This window comes from Spermophilus citellus (genome assembly GCF_964194105.1).
Source record: "Spermophilus citellus genome assembly, chromosome: 9".
NCBI lineage: Eukaryota > Metazoa > Chordata > Mammalia > Rodentia > Sciuridae > Spermophilus > Spermophilus citellus.
In genome coordinates this window covers 82300189-82328128 of record NC_138191.1, presented here as the reverse complement: position 1 = coordinate 82328128, position 27940 = coordinate 82300189, and positions in this window count along the sequence as shown.

The window sequence follows — 27940 nt, the reverse complement described above, 5'->3', positions numbered from 1 at the left end:
ACACTTGCCTTTCTGTTTTCTAGTTTTTATAATTTAAATGAAATACTACAGAGACATACTCTTCAAGAATACTTATTATGTCTACTAGTAGTCTCTTATTTGGATGAAGAGTCAAAAATACTTTAATTCTATTGCATTTCTTTGTGTATATTCTCAGGTTAACAACCTTTTCTTATTTTGACAATGTACAGAGAAACATGGCTGTCACCTGATTTTATGAAAATCATTTGGGGTTTTTTTCACCCTAAATATAAAGTACAGTTGGAGATGTTCAAGGAATATGCTTTGTTCATATGGAAATATGATCACAAGACAGATAACCAAGTTTAGTTATTTATTAATATTCTTTTTCTTTTATGGTTTGGAAATGTGAATATGATATGTATTTAAATTCAAAAAGAAAAATTCCATTTTATTATTGCATGGAAACAATTAATTTAGTTAGAATTTATATTTTTCAACTTAAAAAGAAATAAACCTTTTATTCAATATTTTTAAAGTGATGTTTAGTTTTATTTAAATTTTGTAACTGCATCAAGAAACTGAATGAAGAATTATATAAAATTTTAAAATCATTTTACTAAATGGAACCAAAATTTTTTGAAGTAAATACTTTAAAAATATTTAATTTTTAAAATTTTTATTTGAAATTAATAACACCTAACATGAGACACATTTTTTAACAAAATTTTAAGTGCACACTACAGTATTGTTGACTACGGACACAATGTTGTATAACAGATCTCTAGAACTTACTTTTCTTATTTAATTGAAATTTTGTACCAGTTGATTAGTAATTCCCCATTTTCCTCTCTCCTCCAGTTTTTAGTAACTGCATTCTATTCTTTGATTCTAGGAATTTGACTATTTTAGCTACTTCGTATAAGTGGTTTTCATGTTCCTGGTGTTTAGTGATGTTGAACATCTTTTCTCACACTTGCTGACCTTTTGTTTATCTTCTTTGAATAAATGTATTTTCAGGTCTTTTACTGTTTTTTTAAATTGGGTTATTAGTTTTCTTACTATTACATTTTCAAGTTCTCTTTATTTTATATGCCAATCTTTTATGAGATAGATGCATGATTTGCAAATATTTTCACCCATTCCAGGTTATCTTTTTTAACTATTGTTTCCTTTATTGTGCAGAGGGTTTTTAGTTGATGCAATCCCATTTGCTGACTTTCATTTTTGTTTCCTGTGCTTTGGAGTCTCATCCATAAAACCATTGCCAATATCAGGATCAGGAAGCTGTTCTCTTACATTTTCTCCCAGAGTTTATAGGTTCAAGTTTTATCATTAGGAAGTGTATTTTGAGTTGATTTTTGTATGTGATGCAACATGAGTCATTTTTTTCTTTTTAATATGAATATCAAGTTTTCCCACTAGAATTTGATGAATGGACTCTTCTTTCCCCATGTGGATCTTTAGAATCTTTGTCAAATATCAGTTGATCCTATAATTATGTATTTCTGGGTTTTCTATTCTGTTCCATTGACTCATATATCCATTTTTATGCCAGTACCAGATCATTATGATTAGCATATGTTTGTAATATATTTTGAAAGCAGGAAATATGATGCCTCCAGCTTTGCTCTTCTGTTTCATGTGGATTAGGTTATTTATTATGGTCTATGTAGTTTCATATGACTGGTAGAGTTGTGTTTTTCACAAAAAAACACAACTTTACCAGTCATATGAAACTGGTAAAAAGTACTACTGGGATTTTGATAGGGGTAACATTGAATCTGCAGATCACCCTGTGTAGTATGGACCTTATAACTACATGAAGTCTTTTAGTTCCTGAATATAGAATGTCTTTTTATTTTTTCTTATTTTGTTATCATTGTTTTACAATTCTCACCTCCTCAGTTAAGTTTTATTCTTTTTGGAGGGGCTATTATAAATGAGATGGTTTGCCTAATTTCCTTTTCAGATAGTTTGCTCTTATAAGAGAAATACAATTAATATCTGTATGTTAGCTTTTTATCCTATAACTCTACTGAATTCATTTACAAGTTCTAACAGTATTTTCATGGAGTTTTTATGGAGACTTTCTAATTTATAATCATTTATAATCAACAAGGACAATTTTACCACTTCCTTCCTAATGTGGGTGTCATTTATTTCTTATTCTTGCCTAATTCCTGTAGTTAGGATTTCTAGTATTATGTTTCATAGAACTGGAGCAAGAGAAAACATTCTTGACTTGCCCCTGATATTAAATGAAAAGCTTTTAGTTTTTCACCATTGAGACTGAGGTTCTCTATGGTTGGCATACATATGGTCAATTTAACCTATAGAAACCATTGCTGAGTCACCAAAAATCTATCAATGGGGCTTAACGATACAGAAAAATAAGATTCAGTCTCTACCTAGAAGAAACTTATTTTGTTTTGGAAATAATTTATTTATGTATAAATGTATGTATAAACATTAATTGTCATGTGAGTTATGGAAATAACAGATTTATGTGAGAACTTTTGAGATGCAAAGGACTATCTATCAGAAAGAAAATTTGGAAGTTGACTGAACTACAGAAAATCCTGAAAGAATTTCTGTTATTAAACTTTTTCTCAATTCTATTAAATGGAATATATGTTACGTGGTAGACTATAGAGAATTCACATAGTTGACAAATATAATTTCAAAAAATAATTGAATTAATTTTTTGTCCATTTAGTTAATTCATAATCTGCATGGATATAAGTATACTTATAATTAATAAGGTAGGGAAAATAAATACTATAATATATTAACACAAAGTCAATAAATCCAGGACTTGTATATTGCTTTGTAAATAGTAAGGAAGGAATTGTGTTGTTTCTTTTATTATATCGTTGTATTTATAGTATATTATTTATTTATTATTGAGGCATAGTCGTTATGACTAATATGTACTTATCTGGAACCTGATCTCTAAATCTATTTTTTAGTCATATGATATTAAGATCTATGAAGAAAATCAAGAAAGGCCCCAAATCAGTGTTTTACCCTACCTCCAGAACCATTTGTTAAATTTATTTAATATAGTACAGTAAACACAGATCAATAAAGCACACTACTGCTCAGAATACAGGTGAACTCTCATTTCCATGGGTAAAATTTGCAGTCCCATTGGCAGTCATTGGGTGTAATATTATCATCCTAAAATTCATTATTCTCTCAGCCATTTTACATGGTTCTCTGTCATTAAGTACATGGTGGATAAAGAAAATTACATTATCTAATGCTAATATAGTTCTTCATAATTTCTCTTTAGGGTCGACATTTCTCAGATTGCAATTTTCTATTCTTGGAGATTGTAGTATCCAAATAACTAGAAAAGAATATGTGACCACGACCACGGCATAGGTGAGATTGGAAAACCCTAACAAACATCATTTAACAACTTATTCATTAAAATAATTGTATTTATTGAACACAAACTGAATTCAAAACTCTTCTACTTACTGTCAAGGTAATAATGAGCTAAAACAGGCAGACTTAATCTTCATGGAACTTACAGTCTTTACATTGTGGAAAGAATGCAAGTTCCATGTTATAGTTTGTACCTATGTTCTCTTGTCAAAGGGAATAGTGTGAATAGCATCAGAGAGATACATTGTCTCCCAATCATGCTTAGGCCTAGAAAGGGACTTCCATTCATGAAGCAAACTATCTGAAACCTTAAATTGGTTCCAGAAAATAGAGTCACTTTTATGTATAGCACTACCTTCAGATTCTTTCAATAAACACTGTGCACTATGGTTTGGATAAGTGTTCCTGAAAGGACTGTCTGTTAGAGGCTTGACTGCTAGCCTATGGCACTATTGGAAGGTAAGAGAAATTTTAGGAGGTGTGGCCTATTGGAAGAAAGTTAAGTTGTTGAGAAGGGTGACCTTAAAAGGATATTGGGACCCTGGCCTCTTACTGACTGCAATCAAGTGAATGGGCCTCCTTTGCCCCATGCTCCCTCTGTGATGTGCTGTGGTGCCCAAAGCAACAGGAACAACTGACCACAGAGTAAAATCTCTGAGATTTTATGCCAAAGTAATAATTTTTCTTTATTAAGTCAGTTGTCTCAGGTATTTTGTCACAATAATGGAAAGCTAACCAAATCAAAGAATTTTTAAAAATTGTTTTCAGTTGCTGTTCTTAATGGGTATTTAAAAGTGTAAGAAGCTTCACTGGATCCTACTGAACAGACAATGAAGAATATTCCTCTCTCTTTAAAAAAATGCATGAATAACTAATGGATGAATAACTTGATTCTAAATCTTAAACTTTATTTTTGCCAGGGAATACTTACCAGGTTCTAAGGAAGATGTATCTCACTTTACTATTCCTTTGTCTTTTTATTTTAATCTATTTGACTACATTTTTTCTTATTTTGCTCACACATCATAATTTTCCCTGAATAATTTTGGTTCTGCTTCAGCAGGAACCTCTTCCAGCCTCCTGTCTGGGGCAGAAGCATTCTGAACTATAAACAGAAGTAGAGCTATTTGAGGAAAGCTATCCTTTCCAAGACTGGTATCTTGATAACTTTGGCTTGCACCCTATGCCAAAATTTCCCTTCTGGAAATGCTGGTAATAAGAAAACCTCCTATCATAATTTATGATTGAACATGTCCCACTCAGGAACCTAGAGGTGCCTAGAACTACAGTGACAACCAAGCAATGAAATAAAACAGAGAGTTTCCTTGCATTGGCTGGTAGAAGCAGATCTTATATTGTCTTGCAGCTTCTCCCACACAAATCATCTGGGGATGAAGGTATGCATGGATGTTATCCTCCTGGCTCCATCACCAAAGTAGAAATGCTTTCAATTTTAAATGTCGCTTTTACTTTTGCAATAAGACATTTTGGTATTTTCTGTAACATTAAAGTAAATACTTATCGAATTTGCAAATAGCAATAATTAAATAGGAATACCAGAGACCAACAATTAAATATCATTTAGAAAAATTAATATATTCTTGGTACATTTACTATAACTGCATAATTAATTTTTATACGATAGCTATCGAACATCAATGTGGTTTCCTTTAGATGCCCTTTTTAATTAGGCACTTCTTACAGCTCAATTGGCAGGTCCATTTTAAATGCCAGGTATTATCTGATTAAGCAATTTAATCCTTGCATGTGACATTTTCTTTCCAAATAAAGAGTATGGATATGAATGTAATCACATATAATGATTTTCAATAATGTTATAACCAAAGGTCTTTCATTTATCCTCTAGGACCAAAATTCCTTTTGAAATATTCTTGTTTCTATGGCACCCAGTTACCTGCCTTAACTTCTGCATAGACATATCGATCATTTGGTTAAGTCATATACTAAAATATATTTATTATGGGCTGACTTTCTGGAAGGCACTGTGGTGAAGGCTAGAGATGTGTGAAGTTTACTCTTCTCCAAGATTTTCTAGATCAGTGGGAAACATCTCTATAAAAATTATTATTAATGTGAATATATTCAGAAAGAAAAATAAAGGGCTTCAGGAGAAAAGAGTCCACTGACTTCAGTCTTTGATATGAAGAAAGACTTCACAAAGTAAAGAATATTTAAATTGAGCCTTAAACGGTAAGAAAGAGTCTCATACAAGAAGAAAAAGCTTTCAATCCAAAGGGGAGAGAGGTTTTTTTTTTTTTTTTTTTTTTTTTTTTTTCACACAGAAGGAAAGACATGCACACAGCCCTGTTGGTGGAAGAGCAAACTTTATTCCAGAAAATGCAAGTCTTGTGCTCAGTGTGATGCAGCACAAAGTACTGGAATACAGGAGAAATGAGCCAAGCCAGGTTGGCAAGAGGGGCATACAAGGGGGCCATCCTGAGGAGCTTGGGTCTGTTTTTATAGTGTGGGTGATGGAAGACAGTGAAGAGTGCATAACCCATAAACAAAGCCCAATTTTTCAGTTAGGCAATAAATAAGAAGATGAACTGAGAACCAGTATCACATGAGATTTAAGGAGACCAGCTCCATGGCTGTTACACAAATGTTAATGAAAAACTTTGGGGATCTGAACTAAAGTAGTTGTGGGTGAAAACAAGACTGGAACAGAGTTTTGAGATGCATTTAGGAGGCAAAATTAAGATGATTTCTAATTGGCAGTGGGTAATGCAGATGCATACATATTCATGGATATACTCATTCATTCGTTCATTCATTTCACAAAAGTCTATTGAGCACTCTTCAGAAAATTTACCATGAAAGATCAGTCATAGCTTCTGCTCTTAGCCAAATACAGCTGAGAACTGGAGGAAAAGCATATTTAGACACCTGAAAGACAAGGTAAAAATGTCTAATTTCCCGCCTGTGAGAAACTTGAAATATAATGTGTGAAAAAAGATAAAATTTAGAAGCAGGATATTACATATATGACTAACTGATCATTATGTGGAATGGGCTACTGATTTCAAATATGAGGATATGATCTACACAGGCTACTCATTCTATAAATTCTTTACTAAACTCAAAGTATAGTTAAGTAGTACTATTTACCATCTAGGAAATAGTATTATTGAAATTAAAAAAAAAATAAGTGATTGAGGGTTCTATATCTTGAGAAGGATTAGAGAAGTAGGGAGGTAATGGAAGGCATCTCAGTTTGGAGAAGCAATGGGAGCAAACAAAAATGAAGAAATTAGATGATCTGCGTGACCAGAATAAAGATTGAATTTTAGGGAGAATAGATCTTGCAAAACATGATCTTTGAAGAACAGCCTTATTATAAAAAAAGAAGGAAGAGGAGGAAGAGGAGAAGGAGGAGAAGGAGAAGTAGTGGTGTTAAGAGGAAACAAATACTTATAAATATTTAGAAATTACTTATTAAAAGGCAATAATGTCTTTTTAAGCACTGTATTCCATGATTAATGAGACCTTGGGTGAATTACTCAAGCTTTCTATGCCTCCATATTATCTGTGAAGTAGAAATAATATCATCTACTGAACAGGGTTGTCAATATGTACACAGTACACAAAAGGTAACCTAGAACACAATAAATACTCTGCAGATGTTGACTATCATCATATACAATGCTATAGTAGTTCTGTATGGTGGAAGTCTCATAGCCCATGGAACTTAAGTTCCTAAAAAATACTTTTTCTAAAGAAATAAAGGAAGGTTCAAGGGGATACATTTGGGTTTGAAACTTTCTTCTTACAAACCCTAGGTAAATGAGTTCACTTCTTCATTCTTCAGTTATTCCTTTGTTAAATAAATACTGGCTGTGTTAAGTAGGTGAGATAGTCATGATCAGGTGGGAAGAGGGAAAGGACAATGAAGGATAAACATCAGGCCTATGCACCAAGGAGAATCCAAGAGCCATAAAACTGAAACCATGTGGAACTTTACATAAACTGAGGAGCACTGGCCTAACCTTCTCCAGGCTGCAGAGAACTAGAATCCCTTGAAGGAATTATTACCTAAAATCCTAAAAAGATAAGTATCAGAAAAGTGAGGTCTGATACATCAAAACCCCCATCTACAGCTAATTATAACCCCTCAAGGGGCAATATGGTTTTCAAATAAATAGTATTATTATCTCTTTCAACCAATTATTAGCTCCCTTATTAGTGGAACTGTCACAAACACCCTGCCAACTAGAAGGTCCAGGCCCTCACAAAGAAAGTTGCTGAGGGCTATCCAAAGGATAATAAACCAATTTAGGGGAGACAGGGAAATCGAGGAAAGAGCTTAGTTTCCTTAAAAACTCCAGCCTTCATAGCAGCACAATTCACGATAGCAAGATTGTGGAACCAACCTAGAAGCCCTTCAATAGATGAATGGATTAAAAAAATGTGGCATCTATACACAATGGAGTATTACTCTGCATTAAGAAATGACAAAATCATAGAATTTGGAGGGAAATGGATGGCATTAGAGCAGATTATGCTAAGTGAAGCTAGCCAATCCTTAAAAAACAAATGCCAAATGTCTTCTTTGATATAAGGGGAGTAACCAAGGACAGGGTAGAGAGGAAGAGCTGGAGAAGAAGATTAACATTAAACAGGGATGATAGGCGGGAGGGAAAGGGAGAGTTAAGGGAAATTGCATGGAATTGGAAGGTGAGCCTCAGGGTTATACACAATTACATATAAGAGGAAAGGAGGAGTAGGATAAAAATTATATAAGTGAAAGAAACGATTTTTAGTAGAGGAGATGGAGAGAGAGAAGGGGAGGGGAGGGGAGGGGAGGGGAGGGGGGATATTGGAGAATGGGATAGACAGCAGAATACATCAGTCACTAGAAAGGCAATTTATAAATCAATGGAAATGTAACTGATGTGACACAGCAATCTGTATACGGGGTAAAAATGGGAGTTCATAACCCACTTGAATCAATCTGTGAAATATGGTATATTAAGAACTATGTAATGTTTTGAACAACCAACAATAAAATATTATAAAAAAAAAAAAAAACTCCAGCCTTGTAAGCACCATCCAATTCTCTCTTTGAGGCGGTCCATGCAGTCCCTATTTCATATGTAACCCTCTCCTTTCAATTTCTCTATTTAACTTTTGGCTACTACTCTGTGTTTTGCTCAAATTCTTTCTGGCATAATCACAAGAACTGGCATCTGAGGACTGTGGTGGCCAGCCTGGCTCAACTCTGGAGGCCCCCAGCTCCATCACAACTCTATGTAAGTTTTTTCCTAGACACAATAGCAAATGAGACCAGTTTTGTTTTGTTTTGTTTTAATAGACAATTCATCTTTAGTAGAAGAGACAACTACAAGCATATAATACATAAAAATAAAATTTTCAATTTGCAATGCATTCCTTCATCTGTAATATAATGGAAGTTATATTTTAATTTTATAGCAATAATTATAGATAATATGCATAAACATACTTGCATATTGCCTGACATCAAATGTAGGAAAGTACTCAGTGAATCATTAGTATAATAAATATAGAATAGTTCCATAGTTTCAGGAGCCAATGGTCATAGTGGTCAATCTATGGTCTGTGATTTGGTGAACTTTTTTGTTTTATAAAAAAAATATTATTGTAAAAGGTTTTATTGAAAAAGAGTCACATCTATTTATTTTACTTATCTGTAGCTGCTTTTTTGTTACAAAGGCAGCATTGAGTGGTTGTAACAAATAGCATACAGCTCCAGAGCCCTAAAATACTTTACTATCTGGACATTAAGAAAGTCTCTATCCCCAGGCCTACTATGCCAGTTGGATCATGTTTATCAAATATTAGATCAATTATAGGGCATACATGTTTCATTCAGTGATGGATATAATTATTTTGTATAGTGAAAAGAGAGATATTCCTCCTATTGGAGTAATCAGAAATTTCCTGGGAAGAAAGCATTTAAACCTGACCTTGAAGGGTAGATAAGAATTCAGGGGGTGAAAATGGTTGGGAGAGGACACTGACAGGCAAAGTTCCATATGAACAAAGGTTTCAACAGTAGCATAGTAAGCAATGAGCACCACATTTTGGAAAACAACAGGATATGAGTCTGGAGAGTATAGTAGATAATGAATTGAAAAATGTTTTTTGAAAACCAGAGCAATGTGACTGAACTTAATTTGTAGGCAATAGAAACTTATTGAAAATTTCTGAACACAAGAATTGCATGATTAATATTTTAATGATATTTATTTATCAAAGGTGTGCAAAATGAATTGAAGCACAGATAATGAAAAGAAATCCACCATCAGTAAGTGAATTAAAAAAAAAAAAAAAACTAGCCCAGGCATAAGATAATTAGGGTTAGCACTAGGATAATAAATGGGAAAGAGAAAAAGGACCACAAATGTTTCCATAATTACCCTGAGCATCCCGGGTAGATTTGAGGGGAAGCATGAAAAATGAGAAAGATCCATAGATTTTGGTAAATTGATCACTGCTTGTGGAGTGATGGTGGCAGACATAAGATTATTGTTCAAATTGATGGTGCACTTGAAGGAAAGGGAGATTGAGTAATAAGGTGGTGACAGAAAAAGACCTGTCCCACCACCACTGAGGACTTACCATGTTCCAGGTGGTGCTTTTAGACCTGGAGGGTATTATTTCATTTAGTCTGCATAATGATTTTGGGAATGGCCACTATTATTAAATGTCCCTTTTACAGATGAAGAAATTAAAGCATAGCATGACTAATATCCCCCAGGCTTTTACAGTTTGTTAATACTAGAGTTTGAACCCCGGTAGCCTGACATCAAAGCCTTCTGCTTAATCACACAACCACATGGCATCTGACATGAAAAAAGTAAAGTATGATGAATCAAACAATGATGCTTTTAATTTTTCCCATTTGTTATTGAAAAGTTTTCTTTCTATTTGGTAAAGGTTACCTGACTGCCACTTAGAAGAAATTCATGGCTGGGGGGTGGCTTATTTCAGAAGGCAGTAACTGCTTATCAAAAGCCTAGCATGATGGCATTTTAATTAATCTCTTTGTGTGCAGAGGAGACAAGCTAACTAAGGCTGGTTCCCTTTGTAAGCTCCACCTCTTCCAATGATCTCATATACACTGATTTAACTCTTTATCACTTTCTTTTTCATCTGACTGGAATGATTCCTATTTTGTGAACAATAATCTAGCCTATACAGTCTTGAAGCAATAAAATTAGCCAGCATTAGATGGATAATATTGAAATTCCAGAAATTTCTCAAAAACTTTTCAATGTTCTCTGACCATACAACAGGGGTGCCCAGTCCCCACAAGGGGATGTTTCTATAATTTTGACTGTTTTCCAAATTGACAAATCAATAGAGAAGTAGGCCAGAGGTCAATAGATAAGATTTCTCAGGTTTAAGATCTTTGTCTTTAAGTGCAGTTTATTCTTTTGTGGAACTGACTGGAACAAAATAGTTCAGATGTCTTCTAGGATTGCCAAAAATCTGCCCAGTAATAGCACACCTAAATAAATCCCTGGGCTTCTCAACCTGTGCCAACAATAGTGAGGTGTTCATGTTGTGCACTCCTCAGCAGGACAGCTTCTTCAGAGGCTAAGGGGCTAAGCCCAGTTTTCACCATATTTGGCTCTGAATTCTGTCTGGCCCAAGGTCAAAAGACTGCATCTAGTAATGTCTTCTTGCTGTCGAGTCAGAAGTTGGTGCACAGCATTAACCACAAGAAAGGGAGCCTACAAGAGGCATACCCAAACAGAATTTTATAGCACACCCAACTTCCAGATAACCCATTGACCCATTAATCACAGGAATGAGGAATCTGTTCATGAGGGCAGAACTCTAGTCAACTCTTGAATGTCCTTTTTTTTTCTACCCTTAAAATTACACAAAGAGGATCAAATTACTGTATGCATTTCAGAGGGGACCAACTATGTTTAAATCATTATGCTAACTGACCAAGTTGGGTACTTTCTTTGGCTTCCATTTTTGTTCTTAATTTCCTGTTGAATTATATTATCATCTGATAATGCAGTCAGTACTATTTCAAATTTGGAATTAAGTGACTTTTTCTTTGCAATTTAATATGTCGTCCACATTTATTACACCGTTCCATGGGTAAGATCCTTTTTTTTTACTACATTTATCTATAGATTTATATTTATTCAACTTCATTAAAAACTTTGTTAAAATCCCTTCTGTTCCTACTTATATTTTTATCCATACACTCTAGCATGGTTAAAAGAGACACATTTCTGCATTAATTACTATCTATATTTCATGTACTTCCTGAAGCCTTGGCTTTCAATATTTTGATGATATGATATTTAAGTATCTAAGACAACTATGTTCTTATTGTAGATCTGTACATTATAATTATAAAGTGTTACTCTTTATATCATTTAAATTTCCCTTGAATTTAATTTTATCTCGTGATTTTTTTTTAAGATTTAAAATAGATATTCACTTGGTCTGATTGAAGAATAATAAATTTAAAAAGATAGTTAAAGGTTTAAATAAAACCTCTTATTTCCCAGCTAGTGTCATTGTTTCCTCTCCTTTCCAGTCAGTTATATAATTGAAAGTTTCTAGGTAAGAACATGTTCATGCAGAGGTCAAAAATTATTTGTATATATTTATATATTTTTATCTTTTACATGTGCATGATTTGAGGGATTAGAATTCATTAATTGAAACTTAATTATTAATCTTTAATCTTCTCAAAACTCTAGCTGAAATTCCAGTAAGTAATTATTCCTTCATTTAGTCAACATAATAAATTCAAGTATTTTATTAGGATTTTTATTGCAGAAACAGCATGTTGCTTTTTACCATGCTTAAGAATCAAATAATGAATTTATCATAGTTTTGCTGTTTTCCTCAATCTCACTGTGAATTTTTTAAAAATTAATCCCATTATTCATCAAGGTTGCCTTAACAGTTCTTAAGTAATCAGTGTAAAATGATTATCTCAAAGGGCAACTATGCCACAATCCATCCTGACATCTATAATTGGGCTTGTTCCAGTAATCAATGTTTATAGGTGTCATTCAGATCAAATCTGAGTTTCCCCCTTTTAAAATATATGTTTCACTGGTCTTGACCTTTAAGTTAATCATGACACACTTAGCAATCAGATTAGAATTTTCATTGTTGTTTTTGTATTTGAGAATCATCCTTATTTCCGTGGAGCATCCTTCAAGTACCAAATACTTAGTTTCTGGGTTAGTACCAGTTGGCACTTACTAGGAGTAAAGAAATGTCCAATAGAACTGAGAAAGAATTTTACACTTTTCTGTTTTCCTTAACATATATCTTTGTCATTTTGCTGCTTTTCATACCTCCTAATTTCTTTTCAGTAAGGTCTTTTTTAGGGTGGGGATATGGGGGATTAAGCTCAGAGGCACTTGACCACTGATTCACATCCCAGCTCTATTTTGTATTTTATTTAGAGACAGGGTCTCACTGAGTTGCTTAGCACCTTGTCTTTACCAAAGCTGGCTTTGACATCATGATCCTCCTGTCTCAGCCTCCCACGGCACTGGGATTACAGGCTTGAGCTACAGGGCCCATTTGGGGTTTTTTTTGTTTGTTTGTTTTTTGTTTTTCAATTTTATTTGCAGTTGTAGATGCACAGTATGCCTTTATTTGCTTATTATTATGTGGTGCTGAGGACCAAAGCCAGTGCCTCACACGTGCGAGGCAAGCGCTCCACCACTGAGCTACAGCCCTAGCACACTGAGCTACAGTCCCAGCCTCAGACCCAGCTTGTGTGTGTGTGTGTGTGTGTGTGTGTGGTGCTGGGAATTAGAACCCAGGACCTTATGTATGCGAGGCAAACGTTCTACCAACTAAGCTATATCCCCAGCCTCAGACCCAGCTTTTAATAAGGTCTTAAATTAGCTTTAATATGGTGTTAGTGTTGTTTTGTAACAGGTCCTCTTCTCAACTTAGTGAAGACCTAATAATTTTCAAACCCTGAGGATTCACCTTTACCAGGATGAATCCTCTCCCCGAATATCTTGGAGCAGCTTATGCCTTATCCCTAGAAGTTTTCTAATGTCTGAATTTCCACTCTTTCCAAATATTATTATTTGGTCTTCTGCATGGCTTATTTATAAGTCTATCAGATCCTGTCTGTCTGTTTCACCTCCTCTTTCAATTCCTTATCTGGCTCTTTCAACACTAGATTAACCACTTACCTTTCTTGACTGTTAACCCATCCTTGTCACCTGCTTGGGTCCACAACAATAGCCAAGAACAGGTATTTAGAATACATTTCCCCTTGAGTCCTGATTATCTTCACAATGATTGGGAAAGTTGGCTGTGAAGAGTGTGGGAAGATTCTCGCTATAGCACTTACTCAGATCAGTTCAGTCCCCTGTCTAAAGTTCACAACAACGGCTTCACCAAGGCTGTTCTACTCTATTACTTTTTAGTCTTTCTTCCATTTCTGAATATTTACACCTGATGCTCTGCACATCCTGCAGAGTAGCTATCTCCTGCAGAGTAGCAATCCAGTTACATTAAAGCATTCTTCCACTGTTATATTTTCACACCTGTTTCTCAGAATTTACATTTCTGTTGGAGAACTGTTTCTCTCACCCTGCTCTGAGGCACTGTCCCCTCTACCATACAGAAGTCACAAATCAGGGACCTCAGGTCCACATATTCTTTCAAGTATTCTCAGCTTTCCTGACTGTATTACCTTTTTGGTTCCACCCAGTGACTTTTACTTTTTCAGAAGTAAAAAACAAAAATGTTTTGTTTCTCTTTCACACATATATTTAACATATACAACTGCACATAGAAACTAATTCTCAGAAGAGATTAGAAATCAGGAAGCTACTTTGAGGTCATGAAATATTATTTCAGGAGGGTGAATGCTTAATGAATTTTAAATAATTTTAAACCTAAGTTTTATACAACAATATATGAAATTCTGACTGGTCAGTTATTTTTATAGACTTGTACTTGCTAAATGCTCCAAACACTTTGTGTGTGCCATTGGCTACCAAGAGTGAACTTTACAACAGCATAAATGTCTGTTTATATTGCTTTCAATAGCATGAGAATAGGGCTATTGTTCTTCAACAATGATTTTTAAATAAAGATGAAATTAAGTTAGGCCCATTGTCATGTTTATCCTTAGTGAGAGTCAAGGGTAAGATTGATAATTTCTTGAGACAAATCTCTAAATCGATCAGCTACATAAGACATCATTGTCAATCAGTCTCTGGATATAACTAGTCCCTGGATTTCTCTCTGTACCAGTCATGGCCTCATAGGAACTAAAGGAAAATTAGAAAAAGCAGAGACTAGTTGGCTCACAGGCACTGGGGAAATTTTTGAGCTATTAGAAGTTGTAATATCCCACTGCAAATCTAACTTAGAGAAAGATTTCATCAAGTTCTTTGAGTTTCAATATTAGAGTTCTCTCCAGTGTCCTTCCAATTCTTTTTCCTCCTATCTCATCCACCAGGCCCAGAGAGAAAATGCTAATCTAGCCTTTGTGTTTTATCTGTAATCACATGGTAATTTTTATTTTGTATAGTTTACCTTAAAGTTCAGCTATGTGCCTTTGAAAACTAAAGATTATAAATTAAAATATCTGAGTTTTGCTCCAAGAACTTTTAAATATTACAGGCAAGACATAGGAGTTGTAGTTTAAAACAACCAGTTGGCACAAGAAAAATGAGATACCATTAATGTTACTAGACATTTGAGTCAATGGCACATCTTGGTTATAAACACAAAGAAATATTTTTTGTCTGTCTACTTAGTATTTTTAAGAAAAGATTCAAAACCTATAAATAAAGCAAAAGGAAGCTTTTATAACTTTTCAGTGCCACATTAAAATACTGTTTTACAGAATCACCAAAATCACGCTTAATTTTTAGGGGACTATACCATTATCTGTTATTTACTATTTATTAAAAGTTAAGACTGTGAAGTTACATGTGAACATGAAGATTTATATCTGGTAGAATGCAAATAATTTCTATTGTAGAAAAGTTAGCCCTAAAGTTTAACTATAGAACATTTGCCAGTGTTTTTATCTTACCGACCAATTTTTTTCTAGCATTTTATCACATATCTTATAAATAATTTAATTCCCAAATACCAGTTGAACCACCTTGATTATCATTTTTGTTCCCACATTAATTAGTGAGCTAAATAAATTTTGGACACATGTTTATTTTATATTCCTATGAGGGCCAGGACTGTAGATTTTGGAAATAATTCTTTATGAATTCTGCTTGAATTCTAGGCTTCTTTTGCAATCAATCTTAAGTCTCTATGGAAAACGCTTCTGCAAACTTAACTCATTATTTAATGATGAAATTAAAGGAGTTCTAAAAAAATGAGGAAATGCACCCCATGTGTGTGTGCTTTTAGTTCGGGCACCAATCTAATCTGATTTCCTGGGCTTCCTGGCAGAGGAACCATCTACTTAGAATAGGATTTAGACAATTAGCTGATAGGATCCTTGAAGGTTCAAACTGACTGGTTGTTGGTTTGAAGGTTTTCATGCTGCATCTCGCCGCCAGTTCCTTACTGGTGTACAGTGTTTTGAATACTGTTTTGTTACCATTTCTTTTTTTATGCAGACCCTTTGATTTTCTATTCTGGATTTTATATTAGCTCCCACTGAACAAACACCTTGCTGTCACTGCTGGCCAATTAACTGGGGTGCCTATGGAAACCAAAAGTATCATAACATGGTTGTTTTGTTCTATTATATTTTGTAAATAGAAAGTATTCAATAGAAAACAAAATCACTGAGGGAAGGAAACAGCAGGTGAATACAAGTTTCTTCTGCAAAAAATGGTTTTGGAACTAAGCAGATGTATTTATTTTCTACTTGCAAGATCGAAGAATTTGAGAATAGACATCAAAGGGCCAACATCATTATTACAAAAGTCCCAGGGGTCAGAGAAAACAGACTGCAATGATAATGCTGTGGGCACTTGATATGGCCACCATGCAGACTTCAAAGAGCAAAGAGGTTTTGAAGGATGCTAAAAGGGCTGCACTAGCAAGTTCTAAAACTGGTTTCTCAACCAGCATTTTAAAGCTGTGAGAGACTTTCAAAATCCCAGAGTAATAATTTGCATGGAATGGGAATAAATTGTGTTCTGATATGTTACCTGTGTTATCCAGGTTGTTTTTAATCTTTGTATCATCAAATAGTGACAGTTAATAGTAAGGTTTTCCTGTTATTTTCTCCTCCAGGAAAAAAAAATTGTATTGTTCTTGCTTTTATTTTAAGCACTGAGATACAGCCAATTGTCTTTACTAGATAACTGACTTAGCACAAAATAAAAAAAAAACATTTTTGACTTACTGAACTAGTTTATTCCATAGAATCAATGGCATACTTGGTGAAACAAACCAATGTTTCATAGGGAGATTGTGAGACACTTTTAATTTTGTTTGTTTACTAAATGTATTGAATCACTTTGGCTTAGGGACCAAATATGGGAGGTGTAATGTGATAGTAAAATAACAAATTAAAATAGTTCCATTTTATTTTCAATCAATCAAACCAAGTATTCAAAATGTTATAGATCAATGGCTTGATTGGACAAGTTTAACTTTGTTCTTTAGAATAGACTTAAGCCAGTTTATGCTAGTATGTAACTTAGAAAACTATACAATGAAATTCCGAGCTTATTCAAGAAATCTGACTTTAGAAAATGCAGATGTCTCTCTAAGGGAACATGGCTGGAAATCCAGCATCTGCTACTGTGACAGCAGAAATCCCTTGGTTCTCAAAATGCCTCTGTCTTAATTTCCTGCCCTCCTTTCTGTTAACTTATTTAACCCACAATTTTATAATTAAAGTACAATGCTTTCAGCTCACGGAAAACCATCTTATTCAACCTCTCTCTCCTCATGTGGATACAGGATTCCTGGTGGATTTGCAACAGGTTAGAGGAATGTCTTATGATTTTCTGGGCTTCTGCCTTATACACAGTTTTACAAATTGAATGCCTTGCCTTATATCACAAAAGGGAACATGGTACAACTATTGATGTGGTATTTAAATCAAATCCTCTGTTTTTGATTCCTTGAGCCAAAAAATAAAAATGATAATTCTATGCTGAAGTTCTGTGCGACATTCCAACCAATCCTATAAAATGCCATTCTTGACAAAGAGGAAGCCATATATCTTCCTTTCAATTTAGAAGACAATCAGCCAGTATAAACTCTACATTCTAGCATTAGTATGATTGCATTTTTAGTTCTTATTCATTAGATAGTGATTTCTGGGTTTGTTCACACAGGACAATCTTGTTTTCCCATTTTTGAGGGTCTCATGAGAAGCACCACAGTGGCTTTCATCTGCCAATATCAGAATCATCTGTACATTTTTTTTCCTTTGAAATTTCATCCCTTTTTTGTTTAACATTATTTTACTTCTAGCAATCAGATAATTTTTATGTAGCTGTTCATCAAGATTCATTCAAAAAATCAGAATTTTTTTTTCAGATAAGGATTATACAAATGCAAGCAAAAAAAAAGAAAGAAATAAAAGAAATATGTACATTCTGATGGCACCCAGCCTGCTCCCTTCCACATTTGGGGTCCTTATGTAATATTTCACTTTTGTTTAGGGACAGGTGGATACAGAGCATATCATAGAAAGTCCCTCTCTTTGTTCCTCAGCTCCACTTCCATGGTCTTTTCAAACTTGCATAATCCTATGTTACCAACCACAGTGGACAAAGAGCATTTCCTTCCCAATAATTCTAGCAAAAGTTCAGGCCTAACTATTGTGGGGACAATGTGTCTCTGTCCAATGGTTGTAACATTTTCTTTGTTTAGAGGGCTTTGTAATTTGTTTAGCAAGGCTTTTATCATAAATTAACCTTAGAACTAATATGTAGGGTTGGAACTATGATAACTTGAACTGAGAGAGTAGGTGAAACATATTAAAATAAAATTTTGTATTCAACAAATAGAAGGAAGCACATAAAATCGGTTGTAAAACCAACAAATATAAAACATGGTGACCTTCTTTGGGTGCAAAAATTTTGTCTTATGCCAACAATTGAATAGTTCTGATAAATAGCATAATGCAACTATTCTCCTATAATTAAAAATGCATTCCTTCTTTCTGTAAGGAGAAAACTAAAATCCCCATATGTCTTTGCATCTGATCTTCTATTAATGATAACTGAGTGACATTCATTGCCCCTGTGAGATTCTGATGTAGAAATTTATGTTCTGGAGTTCCATGACTGAAAGATAAATAAATTTAGTCAACTCTTAACATGATCTAGAAATACTGAAGGATAAATGCCAATAAAAATACCTATTTGAGATGATGAAAAGGGGAAGAGTATAGAATGGTATAAAAGTGCTCATCATTTAGGTTGAGTTGGTAAACATGAGAATCAGAATTGTGGTCAAATGAAAAAAGGTCTCAATTTTTAGAACAGAAAATATCTGCCTTAGAACTTTAGATACAAGAGAGAGGTCTTTAAATCACAAGGGTGTACTGACATCTTGCTTTGAACATATCCTCCCATTAAGAAGAGTGAGAATAACTGGAAATAATATTTTAAAATAAAATATATTTCACCTGTCTTAAAGCTACCAGGACACAAATCTTATGAGACTAATGTTTTAGAGAAAAGGGAAATCAGAAAGGCTATGCACAGGAGAAGCTAAGCAGAGCTTTTGGCAGTCTCACATGCTGAAAGACTTACAAGGGTTTGTTTCCTGGAGAATTAAAAGATAGCCTAGGAGGGGTGGATAATTAAAATACTCTTCAGTACTTGCATGTGGCACATATCACATTGCTTTAGCTTTCAATTTTTCTTGTTTTGGAAATTAGATTTTGCAGAATCTGTGAGTCATAGGTTGCATATTACTGTTCAGGTCTCTGAAAGACACGGCCAAGATCCACAACATTTTCAGTGTCTTATATGAATATTGTGTGTATATTTGTGATCTTGAAGATATTTTGGTATTATTCATACATTCACTCGTTCAGTATTTATTTTGGCAAAATAGAGAAACTGAGAGCACAGACCGAGAGCACATTACTGAGGTGAAATCTTTGCTCTGATACTTTTAGCTGAGTGGGCCTGGGCAAGCTAAATTACCTGCAGAGCTTCAGTTTTCACATCTGGGAACTGAGCATAAAAATAACACTAATCTTATAAAAGCTTCTTTTGAGGAACAAAAGCATTAAAGTATATAAGCGATGAGAATTTTGTACAAATCCTTGTTTCCTTCCTCTCCCCTTCCTCCTCCTTCTGTAATCTAGGACCTCCTATGAAGACAGAAAAACAAACTTTTGTTATTTGAAGCCAATCACTCTAATTCATGAAGCAGTGATTTTTTTTCCGAAGTTACTGCCTTGATGGCTTTATGCCTGCCTGTCAATTAATTCTGGCCACAAATCCATTTAGGTAGCAGACATGGGAACTGACATAAAAAGAAACAGTTACACTGACTTGGCTGTCAAGGGTACCATAGGTTTTGTTCATTATTGATCAAGAATTCCTGATGTTATTTTTTCTAGGATTTCCACAACACTCATAACTTTGTTCAAGGTAGAAGAACTGCTTCTGAGTTGTTCTGATTACAACTTTGATGGATACTACTCAATTCAGATCCATTCAAAACAGTGGCAGAGATCCAGAGAGGATTATACGGTGTACTAGGCAGATAAGATCTTATGATCTTATGAAACCAGGAACGAATATACTCCTGGTGTGAGTAGAGAGTTATGCCTGTGGATGCAGTATTGATATTTCTATGTGACCCCATGATTTTGAGATGTTATTTTTCCAACTAATTTTGAGTGCCATCAAAGTCAAAACCACTTCTTTATAAGTGATGATTCAGTGAATACTTTTTTCCTGATGTGAATCATGAAAATGCCTTTGCAATTCAAAATGATGACTCTCTACTGTTCTCCCGTGGCATGTCAATGACATGAAAACCCAAATATATGGTCATCCTTTTCTACCTTAAAATATTTAATCCTTATTATGTCAAGCTCCTGGACATCTACTTGCCAAAAACTTAAAAAAAATATTAAAATCACTGAAATGGACAAGTGTTGTAACTTCATATCAGTTCTTGAATTTCAGTTTTCACTATGTTAATCTAAGAAGGTGTCATTAAATGATTAATGACTACTACAGATTTATGCTTATTTCATGAAATTAGCTTGATATAAAACAATGTTTCACTAAAGAATTTTAAGGATTACTGTATCACACAGTTTGGATTACGACATCAATTTGGTGTTTATTTGCACATGGGGTATTGAGTGAGTTGGAGTTGGTGAGTCAAATGTTTTAGTACTAATGAAGCAAGTTGCACTTCATTGCACAATGTAAATTTCATCTGAAGTGCTGATGCAAAACACAATATACAATTACATAGAATACCATTTATAACATGCAATACTACATACTGTGACACACTGCATTATAGTCTGTTGTGTATACAACCTAGAGAGCATAAACCATTTCTCTGTATCAGTTGCATAGCCTAAGGCTATGATAATTTACAAAGTATTTGACAAATGGTTTTTGAAAAATCAAATGAATCAATAAGCGTAAAGGAGTTCCACACTAGTCACATTGTTAATAAATGAGGTTTCTGGTAATGAAATGAACATCTATGTTCTCTGTATACAAATAAATCCACATAATGATTTGTTTATAATTGTATTATCTTTTATTATGAATAATCAAATCACAATTAAGTACACAAAGTGGCTAATGTTCACCAATAATCAGCTTCTAATGGTTTATTTTAAAATTCCATCATCTTCAGAGCTGTTAGTATTTGTTGAATCTATCACAGGGAAAACATGTTTATATTGACTTTTATTCATTTGTAATTATCCTCTCAATATTACTATACTTATTTTTGTGACTTGAATTTTACTTATTCCTATAGGCAGGTCATAATTTATTTCAAAAGGCTTTTATAAATATAAAGTTTATATATATTCTATTCCAAAATTTCAAAATTTGCATTCTTCAAAGCACAAAGGAAAGAAAAACCCATAATTCCATTAACCAAAGACCATTATACATATGCTGTTGTCTATACAATTTCTATGAATATGACAATACATCTCTTTTCATCTATTATCATGACAATGTACATACTATCTTGTAGTCTATTTTTATTTAGCATTTTTGCTTAGAAATAGTTTTAAATAACATGATTTTTTATTTTTTTTATTTTTTTATTTTTTTTAAAGAGAAAGTGAGAGAGGAAAGAGAGAGAGAGAGAGAGAGAGAGAGAGAGAGAGAGAGAGAGAGATTTTTTAAAGAGAGAGGAAAGGGGGACAGAGAGAGAGAGAGAATTTATTTATTTATTTATTTATTTTAGTTCTCGGCGGACACAACATCTTTGTTGGTATGTGGTGCTGAGGATCGAACCCGGGCCTCACGCATGCCAGACGAGCGCGCTACCGCTTGAGCCACATCCCCAGCCCCCATAACATGATTTTTTAATGTCATACATTTTTATATCATGATAAATTATTTTCCCATTTCTGAACATTTCGTTTGTCACCAAGACTTTAGTGTTATTTGCTCCTATTTTGCCACATATACATATAGTTTGAGGGGGTAGAAATAACCACAAGTGAATCTTTGTTTAAAGGTTATGGGCATATTTGGGCCACTTCACACCTAAAAGTTATATTTCAGCTTCCATAGTTTTTTTTTAATTATAAAAACATGTATTTCATTGTATTTTTAAAAAATCAGTATAAATTGAAAATGCAATTTTTACCTCATGAAGTTAGTTAATTGTTTTACTGCCAGTTATGAATTCTAATGAACCCCTCTGGTATAAGACAATAACAATAATTCAAGGAAATAATTATAACAATATTTAGCACTGACTGTGTATTAAATATCTGGCATGTTCCTTAGTGCAGCATGCTGTATGGTATTGACTCACTTAAATCTTGTAAGTTCTAATGTCTCCATTTTGAAATTGACAAAAATTAGACACAAGTTTAATATGTCTGTGGTCACAGAGTCAGTGACAAAGCTAAACTGTCTAGCTCCTGAATCCATATCATTAACCACTATTTTTCTCTGCCTCTAAAATAGTCCTTGGGATATGAATTATATGAATAATTTTTATTTTCTGACTGTTCATGGATACTAGAATTTCTAGGATATACTCCAGTTAAATCTGTATCAGTTTTTATATTTTTATTTTTTGCATCAAACTTTTAAAAAGTTCTTGCACACTTGTTTTAGATCAAAATATTTCCAGACAAAAGTAACAGCTATCTATGGACCCTACCTGGTACATAGATCAATTTTGTATATATTGTGTTTAAAATATGGAAAAATATACATCTGTTCTGAAATAGAATAGAATATAAAGTGTGGTTTTTTAAGAAAAGAAAAATATGGTGTCAACAAAAGCATTGCTATTCTTTCTGTCAAACCTGATTGAATATGTTTATTCCCAGTGCCAAGAAGAGCCCTCTAGATGTATCTCATGTGAAATATTGTCTCGCCAAGCTTAAAATCTCTCCTGAATATGAAATTAGCTACTCTGCATTGTTATGGATATTAACTTGAATCCTAAAAAAAAAAAAAAAAAAACGGATGCTATTGCTCTATTCCCTCCTACTTCCTGGGGCCTTGCTATATTAATTATCCTCACTCTTAATCAGTTTACTTTTCCATATCTGGCCGTCTTTTCCCTTAAATTAAACAATGGAACACTATGGACTTTGGAACTACACAAGACTGATGTCATTGATAAAGAATAATAAAAGGAGGGGCTGGGATTGTGGCTCAGCGGTAGAGCGCTTGCCTAGCATGGGTGCCATCAGGTTCGATTTTCAGCACCACATAAAAATGAAGGCATTGTGTGTGTCCATCTACAAAAAAAAAGATTCATTCTCTCTCTCTCTCTCTAAAAAAAAAAAAAAAGAATAAAAGCAATAAGAATAATAACATTGGGGGCTGGGGATGTGGCTCAAGTGGTAGCGCGCTCGCCTGGCATGCGTGCGGCCTGGGTTCGATCCTCAGCACCACATACCAACAAAGATGTTGTGTCTGCCGAGAACTAAAAAAAAATAAATATTAAAAAATTCTCTCTCTCTCTCTCTCTCTCTCTCTCTCTCTCTTTAAAAAAAAAAAAAGAATAATAACATTGGGCTGGGGATGTGGCTCAAGCGGTAGCACGTTCGCCTGGCTAAGCGCAGGGCACTAGGTTTGATCCTTAGCACCATATACAAATAAAAAATAAAGATGTTGTGTCCACCAAAAACTGAAAGATAAATATTTTAAAAAATTCTCTCTCTCTTCTCTCTCTCTCTCTCTTCTCTCCCTCTCTCTTAAAAAAAGAATAATAACACTATTGTATATGGATTATGTCATACTAGATAACTTTATTATCCCTATTTATGGATGAAGAAATGGCAGCATGAAGATAGTTTGTAAATGACCTCAGAACACCTAGTTAGTAAATAGCAGATCATAAACTTGAACTCATGTCTTCTGACTCCAGAGCTCTTGCTTATAATTGCTATTACTTTGTCTTCTATAGCAAGTAGGTAACTGCCACTATTTTACCCAGTTCTGTGAAAATTAACAGGAATTATTTATCTGTCATGGGGCCCAGAATTTGATGCACAATTAAATTAATTTATTGTTGTTGACTATGTCACTATTATTACATTAAATATATTTACTTATGTATATGAAAATTTTAATATACACCAATAACATGCTCATTAAAAACAATTATAAAATAAATACCCATGTACTACCCACTTTAAGAAATAAAGTAACCACTATCTTTAAAATACACATTCATGTCCTTCTCCCCAGGACCCCACCAATAGTATCCTCATTCTGAATTATTGCTTAATTATTGACTAATCATTCATTCATTTTTTTCTTTTAATTTACAAGTATGCTGTCAATTAGTTAGCATATACATTTTTGTCCTATTTCAGTTGTCTAGTCATAAGTAAAGGCTCTTTGGTCCCTTTTTATCTCTAAATTTCTTGAATGGGTATTCTATTTGCTTACCCTCTTTTTTCTCAACTGACTTTATTCATCTAGATCTGGCCTTTATGTATGCTGGGACATGAGGACTAGCGAGAACAAGAAGCTAGAACTCTGGCTGTAATGACAAATATGTCCATCTGGTCATGAAGACCTTAGAACTGAAGAGATCTTCATGTCATGTAATGGTGTGGCCTGTCAAAGTTTCAAAGCTGCCTCCAGGTAGTTGTGATATTTATAGTCAGGCACATGGTCCTACAGACCAGAAGGTTTGCTCAGTGACAGTCAGAGTTCTGGTTAGGCACTGGACTTTTCTGAGCTGTTTTCTAAAGTAGAGCCCCCATGGGAGCCTAGATGAGCGTACAAACCCTGGCAAACAGCTCTGCTGACAAAGAGGTTCTGTCCCCACAGAATATAGGACCACAGCTCATTTGTGCCTGGACCAAATCTGTGATTCATTGAACTCAGCAAAGGAAAGAGAACTCTTCCTAATCTTCCTGGCTTTAAAAACATACCTCCTATGAGACTATCAGAATTTGTCCCTAGACTTTCTAAATTTTCTCAGCATGTGCCTGCCCATGGACTAAACATAAAGTTTGAGTTTTTCCAGAGGCTGACATCAAGAGAAGCTGAAGCATGCAATGTGTATTTCTGTTTTCATGGCTTCAGTTTCTACCCGTCTTGGTCCCTTGTAAATGTGGTTTTCTGCTGTGTCAGATTCTTCCGTTGTCTTAATTCTTTAGTCCATTTTCCTTCACTTTCTTTTCTGTCAAGTGTTTGAAAGTGCCAACCACTATCTCTAAATCTTGTTTCTCTTCTATTCGTAAAAATGTGTATCTCTGGCTCTCCTGTTATCCCTCTGTGTCTGATTTCTTTCTTTCATTTGCTGGCTGCCATTTTATTTCCTTTCTACTAAATGTAATTGCTAATGGATCTGTCTTCACATGTCTTTCCTTCTAGTTCCCACATTCTTTCCAACCATCTAACCCATTTCTATAGTTGTAAACTGTTGCCTAACCTCTCTTTTGAATTCTTATACTCCATTTCTAATTAGTCATAGATAATCCTACATGAATGCTCCTTATCCATTCCATCCGGGAATAACTGTGACTGATTTCATTATTTTCCCCCCTAAAGCTGGTCTTTCTCACATGTTCCCTGACATCATTGAAGACATCTTCATTATCCCTAACTCCTAGATGAAAACAATGTAGCAGTTCTCAAAATAAGAGATACTTTTCAAATGGTGCATTTTTGACATTGACAAGAACTTTTGAGCCATGGTCCTAAGATTATAGGGGGCTGGTTCCACTTAGTGTTGGAAGAATGGTATGCCACATATCCTGCGATTGGCCTGCCCATAACCCCAGAAAATTGTTCCATATCTTGAATGAATTTTAAATGTCCCATGAGGCATTCAGATAGGTTTAAAAAAATCCTTTAAAAAAATTCCTCAGCTTAGAATCTAATTGTTTTACATTAAACATGAAGAATTTTTGGCAACATTAAAATATATATTGAATTTCCAGAAATTCATTCACTATGTAAATGTCCTTTCTTCACAAACTTTGCCAAGAGTTTTTCACCATTACAGAAAATCCTATCACTGTTGGTAACACAGCTCATGATGTTTCAGTTACCAACACACAGTCCCTCCCTAAGTCCTCATTCCTAGCTGCTGCAGTTATAATGATTATTCATGTGGGTGCAGACATCCAGAGAATCACTTCATTCATTCATTTATTCATGCATGCATGCATGCAGGACATATCAACTTTATTATTCCTTCCCAAGATAACTATGCTGAGGATTTATACATTGCAGTACATATAGCTGTATTTTTCTTTAATTTATTTTATTTCACATTTAAAATCTTATACTAATTTTTAATTGTCTAAAAATTTTATTTCAGGATAAACAAGGGAGAAGTTACTAGTAATATTCATATACAAAGGAAGGTTAAGCCTGATAGGATTGAAAACTATTTCCTTAGAGCCCACTATAAATTCCCAATCTTGCTCATCAACTAACACAGTATTGCCACATTTTATCAATTTTGCTTTTATGAATATTCTTATATATTTATCACACATCACTACTACTTATATCACAATGTACATGCTCTTAATCTGAATGCTCAAGTTTTCCTGATTACTGTTTTTCTTTTTTTTAAATTTTTTTAAAAATATTTATTTTTTAGTTTTAGGAGGACACAATATCTTTATTTTTTTAAAATTGGTTGTTCACAACATTACAAAGCTCTTGACATATCATATTTCATACATTAGAATCAAGTGGGTTATGAACTCCCATTTTTACCCCAAATACAGATTGCAGAATCACATCGGTTACACATCACATTTTTATATACTGCCATATTAGTGACTGCTGTATTCTGCTAACTTTCCTATCCTCTACTATCCCCCCTCCCCTCCCCTCCCATCTTCTCTCTCTACCCCATCTACTGTAATTCATTTCCCTCCATGTTTGTTATCCCATTCCCCTCATAACCTCTTACATATAATTTTGTATAACAATGAGGGTCTCCCTCCATTTCCATGTGATTTCCCTTTTTTTCTCCCTTTCCCTCCCACCTCATGTCTCTGTTTAATGTTAATCTTTTCTTCCTGCTCTTCCTCCCTGTTCTGTTCTTAGTTGCTCTCATTATATCAAAGAAGACATTTGGTATTTGTTTTTTAGGGATTGGCTAGCTTCACTAAGCATAATCTGCTCTAGTGCCATCCATTTCCCTGCAAATTCCGTGATTTTGTCATTTTTTAGTGCTGCATAATACTCCATGGTGTATAAATGCCACATTTTTTTTAATCCATTCACCTATTGAAGGGCATCTGGGATGATTCCACAGTCTAGCAATTGTGATTTGTGCTGCTATGAACATTGATGTGGCAGTATCCCTGTAGTGTGCTCTTTTAAGGTCTTCAGGGAATAGCCCGAGAAGGGCAATAGCTGGGTCAAATGGTGGTTCCATTCCCAGCTTTCCCAGGAATCTCCATACTGCTTTCCAAATTGGCTGCACCCCTTTGCAGTCCCACCAGCAGTGTACAAGAGTACCCTTTTCCCCACATTCTCGCCAGCACTCATTGTTGTTTGACTTCATCATGGCTGCCAATCTTACTGGGGTGAGGTGGTATCTTAGGGTGGTTTTGATTTGCATTTCCTTGACTGCTAGAGATGGTGAGCATTTTTTAATGTACTTGTTGATTGATTGTATGTCCTCCTCTATGAAATGTTTGTTCATGTCCTTGGCCCATTTGTTGATTGGATTATTTGTTTTCTTATTGTATAATTTTTTGAGTTCTTTGTATACTCTGGATATTAGGGCTCTATCTGAAGTGTGAGGAGTAAAAATTTGTTCCCAGGATGTAGGCTCCCTATTTACCTCTCTTATTGTTTCTCTTGCTGAGAAAAAAACTTTTACGTTTAATTAAGTCCCATTTGTTGATTCTTGTTATTAACTCTTGTGCTATGGGTGTCCTATTAAGGAATTTTGAGCCCGACCCCACAATATGTAGATCGGAGCCAACTTT